The sequence below is a fragment of the Oncorhynchus tshawytscha genome, unplaced genomic scaffold, assembly GCF_018296145.1.
Source record: "Oncorhynchus tshawytscha isolate Ot180627B unplaced genomic scaffold, Otsh_v2.0 Un_contig_2731_pilon_pilon, whole genome shotgun sequence".
NCBI classification, from domain to species: domain Eukaryota; kingdom Metazoa; phylum Chordata; class Actinopteri; order Salmoniformes; family Salmonidae; genus Oncorhynchus; species Oncorhynchus tshawytscha.
In genome coordinates, this window is record NW_024609372.1 from 130,001 (window position 1) to 141,677 (window position 11,677).

The 11,677-nt window shown below is 48.1% G+C and overlaps 1 pseudogene; it reads left to right on the top strand.

Annotated features, from left to right (window-relative positions):
- LOC121838690 overlaps positions 1-11,440 on the top strand; it is a 25,987-nt pseudogene extending 14,547 nt beyond the window's left edge.
- Positions 11,441-11,677: the final 237 nt, after the last annotated feature.

Genomic DNA, 11,677 nt, shown 5'->3' on the forward strand with positions numbered 1-11,677 from the left:
GTCACAGATCAATAAGCAGGTATTGAGTACGTTAGTAAAGCTGTCTGCCATTGATCTGTATTGGCAGAAGACATTGATGAGCGTCGCCCTGTCCCCAAAAACACCACAGATTAATCTGTAGTTTGTAGTTTGTTGTTGGGTAGTTTGTTGTTGGGTAGTTTGGTAGTTTGGTGGGTGGTTTGTTGTTGGGTAGTTTGTTGTTGGGGTAGTTTGGTGGGTAGTTTGTTGTTGGGTAGTTGTTGGTAGTTTGGTTTGGGTAGTTTGGTGGGTAGTTTGTTTTGGGTAGTTTGTTGTTGGGGTAGTTTGATGGGTGGTTTGTTGTTGGGTAGTTTGTTGGCTAGTTTGTTGTTGGGGTAGTTTGATGGGTGGTTTGTTGTTGGGTGGTTTGTTGTTGGGGTAGTTTGGTGGGTGGTTTGTTGGGTGGTTTGTTGGGTCGTTTGTTGTTGGGGTAGTTTGGTGGGTGGTTTGTTTAGTTTGTTGTTGGGTTAGTTTGATTGGTTTGTTGTTGGGGTAGTTTGGTGGGTGGTTTGTTTGTTGGGATAGTTTGTTGTTGGGGTAGTTTGGTGGGTGGTTTAGTTTGTTGGAGGTTTGTTGTTGGGAGGTTTGTTGTTGGGAGTTTGGTGGGTGGTTTGTTTGTTTGTTGGGATGTTTGTTGGGTGGTTTGTAGTTGGGGTAGTTTGTTTTGGGGTTTGTTGTTGTTTGGTTTGTTGTTGGGATGTTTGTTGTTGGGTAGTTTGTTGTTGGATGGTTTGTCTGAAGTTTCACAGCCTTTCACTTTCTCCCATTTTATGTTCAGCCTTGGTGACAGTGGAATGTTTTATGTTCAGCCTTGGTGACAGTGGAATGTTTTATGTTCAGCCTTGGTGACAGTGGAATACGTTTCCAAAAAGACACATTCCTATTTGGTCGTATTAGTTGATGTGTACTTAGCTCTGACAGAAGGGCTTTGCTTCCAGCTTTCTCACTCTCTAGTGTTTAGGGCTCTGGTTTATGTCCAAAGGCTTTCTACTCTCTAGGGTTTAGGGCTGATGTCTCACTCTAGGGTTTAGGGCTGATGTCTTCACTCTAGGGTTTAGGGCTGATGTCTTCACTCTAGGGTTTAGGGCTGATGTCTTCACTCTAGGGTTTAGGGCTGATGTCTTCACTCTAGGGTTTAGGGCTGATGACTTCACTCTAGGGTTTAGGGCTGATGTCTCCACTCTAGGGTTTAGGGCTGATGTCTTCACTCTAGGGTTTAGGGCTGATGTCTTCACTCTAGGGTTTAGGGCTGATGACTTCACTCTAGGGTTTAGGGCTGATGTCTCCACTCTAGGGTTTATGGCTGATGTCTCCACTCTAGGGTTTAGGGCTGATGTCTCCACTCTAGGGTTTAGGGCTGATGTCTTCACTCTAGGGTTTAGGGCTGATGTCTTCACTCTAGGGTTTAGGGCTGATGTCTTCACTCTAGGGTTTAGGGCTGATGTCTTCACTCTAGGGTTTAGGGCTGATGACTTCACTCTAGGGTTTAGGGCTGATGACTTCACTCTAGGGTTTAGGGCTGATGTCTTCACTCTAGGGTTTAGGGCTGACAAATGTTTATGTCCACTCTAGGGTTTAGGGCTGATGTCTCCACTCTAGGGTTTAGGGCTGATGACAAACTGTTTATGTCTTCACTCTAGGGTTTAGGGCTGATGTCTCCACTCTAGGGTTTAGGGCTGATGTCTCCACTCTAGGGTTTAGGGCTGATGACTTCACTCTAGGGTTTAGGGCTGATGTCTTCACTCTAGGGTTTAGGGCTGATGACTTCACTCTAGGGTTTAGGGCTGATGTCTTCACTCTAGGGTTTAGGGCTGATGTCTTCACTCTAGGGTTTAGGGCTGATGACTTCACTCTAGGGTTTAGGGCTGATGACTTCACTCTAGGGTTTAGGGCTGATGTCTTCACTCTAGGGTTTAGGGCTGATGTCTCCACTCTAGGGTTTAGGGCTGATGACTTCACTCTAGGGTTTAGGGCTGATGTCTTCACTCTAGGGTTTAGGGCTGATGTCTCTACTCTAGGGTTTAGGGCTGATGTCTTCACTCTAGGGTTTAGGGCTGATGTCTTCACTCTAGGGTTTAGGGCTGATGTCTCCACTCTAGGGTTTAGGGCTGATGTCTCCACTCTAGGGTTTAGGGCTGATGTCTTCACTCTAGGGTTTAGGGCTGATGTCTTCACTCTAGGGTTTAGGGCTGATGACAAACTGTTTATGTCCAAAGAGCTTTCTACTCTAGGGTTTAGGGCTGATGACAAACTGTTTATGTCCAAAGAGCTTTTACTCTCTAGGGTTTAGGGCTGATGTCTTCACTCTAGGGTTTAGGGCTGATGTCTTCACTCTAGGGTTTAGGGCTGATGTCTCCACTCTAGGGTTTAGGGCTGATGTCTCCACTCTAGGGTTTAGGGCTGATGTCTTCACTCTAGGGTTTAGGGCTGATGTCTTCACTCTAGGGTTTAGGGCTGATGTCTTCACTCTAGGGTTTAGGGCTGATGTCTTCACTCTAGGGTTTAGGGCTGATGACAAACTGTTTATGTCCAAAGAGCTTTCTACTCTCTAGGGTTTAGGGCTGACAAACTGTTTATGTCCAAAGAGCTTTCTACTCTCTAGGGTTTAGGGCTGATGTCTCCACTCTAGGGTTTAGGGCTGACTTCACTCTAGGGTTTAGGGCTGATGTCTCCACTCTAGGGTTTAGGGCTGATGTCTTCACTCTAGGGTTTAGGGCTGATGTCTCCACTCTAGTGTTTAGGGCTGATGACTTCACTCTAGGGTTTAGGGCTGATGACAAACTGTTTATGTCCAAAGAGCTTTCTACTCTCTAGGGTTTAGGGCTGATGTCTCCACTCTAGGGTTTAGGGCTGATGACAAACTGTTTATGTCCAAAGAGCTTTCTCTCTCTAGGGTTTAGGGCTGATGTCTCCACTCTAGGGTTTAGGGCTGATGTCTCCACTCTAGGGTTTAGGGCTGTTGTGTCACTCTAGGGTTTAGAGCTGATGTCTTCACTCTAGGGTTTAGGGCTGATGTCTTCACTCTAGGGTTTAGGGCTGATGTCTCCACTCTAGGGTTTAGGGCTGATGTCTCCACTCTAGGGTTTAGGGCTGATGTCTCCACTCTAGGGTTTAGGGCTGATGTCTTCACTCTAGGGTTTAGGGCTGATGTCTCCACTCTAGGGTTTAGGGCTGATGTCTCCACTCTAGGGTTTAGGCTGATGTCTTCACTCTAGGGTTTAGGGCTGATGTCTCCACTCTAGGGTTTAGGGCTGATGTCTCCACTCTAGGGTTTAGGGCTGATGACTTCACTCTAGGGTTTAGGGCTGATGTCTCCACTCTAGTGTTTAGGGCTGATGACTTCACTCTAGGGTTTAGGGCTGATGTCTCCACTCTTGTGTTTAGGGCTGATGACTTCACTCTAGGGTTTAGGGCTGATGACAAACTGTTTATGTCCAAAGAGCTTTCTACTCTATAGGGTTTAGGGCTGATGTCTCCACTCTAGGGTTTAGGGCTGATGACAAACTGTTTATGTCCAAAGAGCTTTTACTCTCTAGGGTTTAGGGCTGATGTCTCCACTCTAGGGTTTAGGGTTGATGTCTCCACTCTAGGGTTTAGGGCTGATGTCTTCACTCTAGGGTTTAGGGCTGATGTCTCCACTCTAGGGTTTAGGGCTGATGTCTCCACTCTAGGGTTTAGGGCTGATGTCTCCACTCTAGGGTTTAGGGCTGATGTCTTCACTCTAGGGTTTAGAGCTGATGTCTTCACTCTAGGGTTTAGGGCTGATGTCTTCACTCTAGGGTTTAGGGCTGATGTCTCCACTCTAGGGTTTAGGGCTGATGTCTCCACTCTAGGGTTTAGGGCTGATGTCTCCACTCTAGGGTTTAGGGCTGATGTCTTCACTCTAGGGTTTAGGGCTGATGTCTCCACTCTAGGGTTTAGGGCTGATGTCTCAGTCTAGGGTTTGATGTGTCTTCACTCTAGGGTTTAGGGCTGATGTCTCCACTCTAGGGTTTAGGGTTGATGTCTCCACTCTAGGGTTTAGGGCTGATGACTTCACTCTAGGGTTTAGGGCTGATGTCTCCACTCTAGTGTTTAGGGCTGATGACTTCACTCTAGGGTTTAGGGCTGATGTCTCCACTCTTGTGTTTAGGGCTGATGACTTCACTCTAGGGTTTAGGGCTGATGACTTCACTCTAGGGTTTAGGGCTGATGACAAACTGTTTATGTCCAAAGAGCTTTCTACTCTCTAGGGTTTAGGGCTGATGTCTCCACTCTAGGGTTTAGGGCTGATGACAAATCTGTTTATGTCCAAAGAGCTTTCTACTCTCTAGGGTTTAGGGCTGATGTCTCCACTCTAGGGTTTAGGGTTGATGTCTCCACTCTAGGGTTTAGGGCTGATGTCTTCACTCTAGGGTTTAGGGCTGATGTCTAGGGTTTAGGGCTGATCACTCTAGGGTTTAGGGCTGATGTCTTCACTCTAGGGTTTAGGGCTGATGTCTCCACTCTAGGGTTTTGATGTCTCCACTCTAGGGTTTAGGGCTGATGACTTCACTCTAGGGTTTAGGGCTGATGTCTCCACTCTAGTGTTTAGGGCTGATGACTTCACTCTAGGTTTAGGGCTGATGTCTCCACTCTTGTGTTTAGGGCTGATGACTTCACTCTAGGGTTTAGGGCTGATGTCTCCACTCTTGGGTTTAGGGCTGATGACAAACTGTTTATGTCCAAAGAGCTTTCTACTCTCTAGGGTTTAGGGCTGATGTCTCCACTCTTGGGTTTAGGGCTGATGACAAACTGTTTATGTCCAAAGAGCTTTCTACTCTAGGGTTTAGGGCTGATGTCTCCACTCTAGGGTTTAGGGCTGATGACAAACTGTTTATGTCAAAGAGCTTTCTACTCTCTAGGGTTTAGGGCTGATGTCTCCACTCTAGGGTTTAGGGTTGATGTCTCCACTCTAGGGTTTAGGGCTGATGTCTTCACTCTAGGGTTTAGGGCTGATGTCTTCACTCTAGGGTTCAGGGCTGATGTCTTCACTCTAGGGTTTATGGCTGATGTCTCCACTCTAGGGTTTAGGGCTGATGTCTTCACTCTAGGGTTTAGGGCTGATGTCTCCACTCTAGGGTTTAGGGCTGATGTCTCCACTCTAGTGTTTAGGGCTGATGTCTCCACTCTAGTGTTTAGGGCTGATGTCTTCACTCTAGGGTTTAGGGCTGATGTCTTCACTCTAGGGTTTAGGGCTGATGTCTCCACTCTAGTGTTTAGGGCTGATGTCTTCACTCAGGGTTTAGGGCTCTGACAAACTGTTTATGTCCAAAGAGCTTTCTACTCTCTAGGTTTAGGGCTGATGTCTTCACTCTAGGGTTTAGGGCTGATGTCTCCACTCTAGGGTTTAGGGCTGATGTCTCCACTCTAGGGTTTAGGGCTGATGTCTTCACTCTATGTGGTTTAGAGCTGATGTCTTCACTCTAGGGTTTAGGGCTGATGTCTTCACTCTAGGGTTTAGGCTGATGTCTCCACTCTAGGTTTAGGGCTGATGTCTCCACTCTAGGTTTAGGGCTGATGTCTCCACTCTAGGGTTTAGGGCTGATGTCTTCACTCTAGGGTTTAGGGCTGATGTCTCCACTTAGGTTTAGGGCTGATGTCTCCACTCTAGGGTTTAGGGCTGATGTCTTCACTCTAGGGTTTAGGGCTGATGTCTCCACTCTAGGGTTTAGGGCTGATGTCTCCACTCTAGGGTTTAGGGCTGATGTCTCCACTCTTGTGTTTAGGGCTGATGACTTCACTCTAGGGTTTAGGGCTGATGTCTTCACTCTAGGGTTTAGGGCTGATGACAAACTGTTTATGTCCAAAGAGCTTTCTACTCTCTGGGTTTAGGGCTGATGTCTCCACTCTTGGGTTTAGGGCTGATGACAAACTGTTTATGTCCAAAGAGCTTTCTACTCTCTAGGGTTTAGGGCTGATGTCTCCACTCTAGGGTTTAGGGCTGATGACAAACTGTTTATGTCCAAAGAGCTTTCTCTGTCTAGGGTTTAGGGCTGATGTCTTCACTCTAGGTTTAGGGGGCTGATGTCTCCACTCTAGGGTTTAGGGCTGATGTCTCCACTCTAGTGTTTAGGGCTGATGTCTCCACTCTAGTGTTTAGGGCTGATGTCTTCACTCTAGGGTTTAGGGCTGATGTCTTCACTCTAGGGTTTAGGGCTGATGTCTCCACTCTAGTGTTTAGGGCTGATGTCTTCACTCTAGGGTTTAGGGCTCTGACAAACTGTTTGTGTCAGCTTTCTACTCTCTAGGGTTTAGGGCTGATGTCTTCACTCTAGGGTTTAGGGCTGATGTCTCCACTCTAGGGTTTAGGGCTGATGTCTTCACTCTAGGGTTTAGGGCTGATGTCTTCACTCTAGGGTTTAGGGCTGATGTCTCCACTCTGGGTTTAGGGCTGATGTCTTCACTCTAGGGTTTAGGGCTGATGTCTACATGATGATGATGATGATGATGATACCACTTGATGTTCTTGTGGTTTAGTGATGTTTTGCCTTTGCCTTCCTGTCTAAGGTGTTGGCCAGTCTGTCTGTACATGTTGTGGTTTAGTGTCTTATTTCTTCCATTATATTTGGCTGTCTGTAGTTATATCAGTGCTGTTGATGTGTCTGTAGTTATATCAGTGCTGTTGATGCGTCTGTAGTTATATCTGTGCTGTTGATGTGTCTGTAGTTATGTCAGTGCTGTTGATGTGTCTGTAGTTATATCAGTGCTGTTGATGTGTCTGTAGTTATATCGGTGCTGTTGATGTGTCTGTAGTTATGTCAGTGCTGTTGATGTGTCTGTAGTTATGCCACTGTAGTTATGCCGATAATGTGTCTGCGATAATGTGTCTGCGATAATGTGTCTGTGATCATGTGTCTGTGATCATGTGTCTGCGATAATGTGTCTGTGATAATGTGTCTGTGATAATGCGTCTGTGATAATGTGTCTACAATAGTGTGTCTGTGGTAATGTGACTGTGATAATGTCTGTCATTATGTCTGTTCCTCCAAGTCCCCTGGGCCAGTCCTTCTGTCAGAGTGATGAGTTCCTGTCTGTAGTTTGTAGTAATGTGTCTGTTGTCATGTTAACGTCTCTGTGTCTGTCATTATGTCTATTCCTCCAGGTCGCCTGGGCCAGTCCAGCTGTCAGAGTGATGAGTTCCTGTCTGTAGTTTGTAGTAATGTGTCTGTTCCTCCAGGTCCCCTGGGCCAGTCCAGCTGTCAGAGTGATGAGTTCCTGTGTGGTAACGGTAAATGTCTTCCCCGGACGTGGCGCTGTAACGGCCTGGATGAGTGCGGCGATGCTACTGACGAACGGAGCTGTGCCCCCCTCCGACCCCCTCCCCGCACCTCCCTCTGCCCCCGGCACCGCCCCCTGTACCCAGGCCCAGGTAGGTAACCCAGAGGTTAGGGAAGCGGGCCAGCAACCAGAGGGGAGTAGAAACTCTGATAGGAACAATGCTCTACACTGGGCCGACCCATTGCTTCCTACGTCTCGGGGGGATTGGGCCAACCCATTGCTTCCTACGTCACGGGGGGATTGGGTTGACCCATTGCTTCCACCGTCTCGGGGGGATTGGGTTGACCCATTGCTTCCTACGTTTCGGGGGCGGGGGGATTGGGCTGACCCATTGCTTCCTACGACCCATTGCTTCCTCGGGGGGAATTGGGCCGACCCATTGCTTCCTACGTCTCTACGTCTTGGGGGGGGGATTGGGCAGACCCATTGCTTCCTACGTCTCGGGGGGGGATTGGGCTGACCCATAGCTTCCTACGTCTCGGGGTGGGGGATTGGGCCGACCCATTGCTTCCTACGTCTCGGGGGATTGGGTTGACCCATTGCTTCCTACGTCTCGGGGGGGAATTGGGTTGACCCATTGCTTTCCTACGTCTCGGGGGGGGAATTGGGCCAACCCATTGCTTCCTACGTCTCGGGGGGATTGGGTTGACCCATTGCTCCCTACGTCTCGGGGGGGATTGGGTCGACCCATTGCTTCCTACGTCTCGGGGGGGATTGGGCCGACCCATAGCTTCCTACGTCTCGGGGGGGATTGGGCCGACCCATTGCTTCCTACGTCTCGGGGGAATTGGGGGGGGGATTGGGCCGACCCATTGCTTCCTACGTCTCGGGGGGAATTGGGCCAACCCATTGCTTCCTACGTCTCGGGGGATTGGGTTGACCCATTGCTCCCTACGTCTCGGGGGGATTGGGTCGACCCATTGCTTCCTACGTCTCGGGGGGATTGGGTTGACCCATTGCTTCCTATGTCTCGGGGGGATTGGGCCGACCCATTGCTTCCTACGTCTCGGGGGGGATTGGGTTGACCCATTGCTTCCTATGTCTCGGGGGGATTGGGTTGACCCATTGCTTCCTACGTCTCGGGGGGGATTGGGTTGACCCATTGCTTCCTACGTCTCGGGGTGGGATTGGGCTGACCCATTGCTTCCTACGTCTCGGGGGGGATTGGGTTGTGAGTATAAAGACACATTTCCATTCCCTGCCAGAGACAATAATAAGGAACAATAAAGTTGTGTTCTTCTCCTCCAGTCCACTCGCTGCCTGCCCCCCTCGCTGCGCTGCAATGGAGCCCGGGACTGCCCCGACGGCTCGGACGAGGCAGGGTGCCCCGACACGGCCTGCGGGAAACGCCTGGGGAACTTCTACGGAACATTCGCTTCCCCAGACTTCTTCCGTCCCAACCGAAGCGCTGTGGGGGTGCTGAGGTGCTCCTGGCTACTGGACACTCAGGTAGGGAGGAGTTCAACATCTTACACAATCCATTATCTGATGGTTGCTAGGGCAGATTATTTAACCTTTAACTAGGCAAGTCAGTTAAGAACAAATTCTTATTTACAATGACGGCCTACACCGACCAAACCCGGACGACGCTGGGCCAATTGTCTGCCGCCCTACGGGACTCCCGATCACGGCCAGTTGTGATACAGCCTGGATTCGAACCAGAGTGTCTGTAGTGACGCCTCTAGCGCTGAGATGCCTTAGAGCCCTGCGCCACAGATGAATCCGTTCATCGTCGTTTGTATTTTTCTAAATAAATACGTTAATAAATCAGTTTTCCTGACGTGTGCATGCATACTAGACACATGCTGACTGATCTATAGCAGAGTTAGAGATGAACACATGCTGACTGATCTATAGCAGAGTTAGAGATGAACACATGCTGACTGATATATAGCAGAGTTAGAGATGAACACATGCTGACTGATATATAGCAGAGTTAGAGATGAAAACATGCTGACTGATATATAGCAGAGTTAGAGATGAACACATGCTGACTGATCTATAGCAGAGTTAGAGATGAACACATGCTGACTGATATATAGCAGAGTTACACAGCTGAACACATGCTGACTGATCTATAGCAGAGTTACACAGCTGAACACATGCTGACTGATCTATAGCAGAGTTAGAGATGAACACATGCTGAATGATCTATAGCAGAGTTACACAGCTGAACACATGCTGACTGATCTATAGCAGAGTTAGAGATGAACACATGCTGACTGATCTATAGCAGAGTTAGAGATGAACACATGCTGACTGATCTATAGCAGAGTTACACAGCTGAACACATGCTGACTGATCTATAGCAGAGTTAGAGATGAACACATGCTGACTGATCTATAGCAGAGTTAGAGATGAACACATGCTGACTGATCTATAGCAGAGTTAGAGATGAACACATGCTGACTGATCTATGGCAGAGTTACACAGCTGAACACATGCTGACTGATCTATAGCAGAGTTAGAGATGAACACATGCTGACTGATCTATAGCAGAGTTAGAGATGAACACATGCTGATGATCTATAGCAGAGTTACACAGATGAACACATGCTGACTGATCTATAGCAGAGTTAGAGATGAACACATGCTGACTGATCTATAGCAGAGTTAGAGATGAACACATGCTGACTGATCTATAGCAGAGTTAGAGATTAAGACATGCTGACTGATCTATAGCAGAGTTAGAGATGAACACATGCTGACTGATCTATAGCAGAGTTAGAGATGAACACATGCTGACTGATCTATAGCAGAGTTAGAGATGAACACATGCTGACTGATCTATAGCAGAGTTAGAGATGAACACATGCTGACTGATCTATAAGCTCCATCAAAACAGAAGCTTGTTTAGTTAAACTGTCTGTCACAATGGAAAATCACTGAAATTAGTTATTTTTGATTTTCACGTTTTTTAATCAATACGGTTGCCCTCGGTCGACTACTTGATGGATCTCATTCCTCCTCCTAGGACCCTAAACCCATCGTGTTGCAGCTGGACCTGGGGTTAGGGCCAGGGGACTCCCTCCATGTCTATGATGGGCTGGTCCAGAGAGCAGAGCGCCTCCTGCAGGCCTTGTCGCATCATAACAACAGGAGACCAGCCTTGTTAGAGTCCAGTAGAGGACAGATGAGTCTACATTACCTGGCCCAACCACTCAGCCCTGGGCATGGGTTCAACGCTACATACCAGGTAGGCTAACCCTGACCCTAACCCTGACCCTAACCCTGACCTTAACCCTGACCTTAACCCTGACCCAAACCCTGACCTTAACCCTGACCTTAACCCTGACCTTAACCCTGACCTTAACCCTGACCCTAACCCTGACCTTAACCCTGACCTTAACCCTGACCTTAACCCTGACCTTAACCTGTGACCTAACACCAGTCAGCCCTGGTCATGGATTCAACTCTACATACCAGGTAGGCTGACCCTGACCCTGACCCTGACCCTAACACCACTCAGCCCTGGTCATGGATTCAACTCTACATACCAGGTAGGCTGACCCTGACCCTGACACTACTAAACTAGACTACACTAGACTAAGATAGTACCCAGAGTTTATCCTGACCAGACAGAAGACTATGACTAGTACCCAGAGTTTATCCTGACCAGACAGAAGACTATGACTAGTCCCCAGAGTTTATCCTGACCAGACAGAAGACTAGTACCCAGAGTTTATCCTGACCAGACAGAAGACTAGTACCCAGAGTTTATCCTGACCAGACAGAAGACTAGTACCCAGAGTTTATCCTGACCAGACAGAAGACTAGTACCCAGAGTTTATCCTGACCAGACAGAAGACTAGTACCCAGAGTTTATCCTGACCAGGCAGAAGACTAGTACCCAGAGTTGATCTTGACCAGGTGATCAAGAGATGACTTTATGAGGACGTTTCCTATTCTATCCTGTAGGTGAAAGGTTACTGTTTCCCTGGGGAACACCCGTGCGGATTGGACCAGGGCTGTTACTCTGAACGCCAGCGCTGTGACGGGTACTGGCACTGCCCTACGGGGCGCGACGAGGAGGAGTGCCCAGTTTGCCAGGAGGGGAGTACCCCTGTGAGGGGGCAGTGGGGCCTGCTACCCTGCCTCTGAAAGATGTAACAACCAGAAGAAGGTATCTATCAATCAATCAATACTTTATTCTCCTATTGTGCAATTCTGATAAAAATCATTGTGCTAAATTCCTGGATCTGGGAGGGAATCCCTTCAGTTGAAAACATTCTAGTTACGGTCTATTTTCTGAGTATTCTTCTAATGATCGTTGTGTCGAAAAACAGGCAGCTTTTAATACCTCAAATCAAATTATTATTTAATAACAGTGAAATGCTTACTGACGGCCCTTTACTCAATA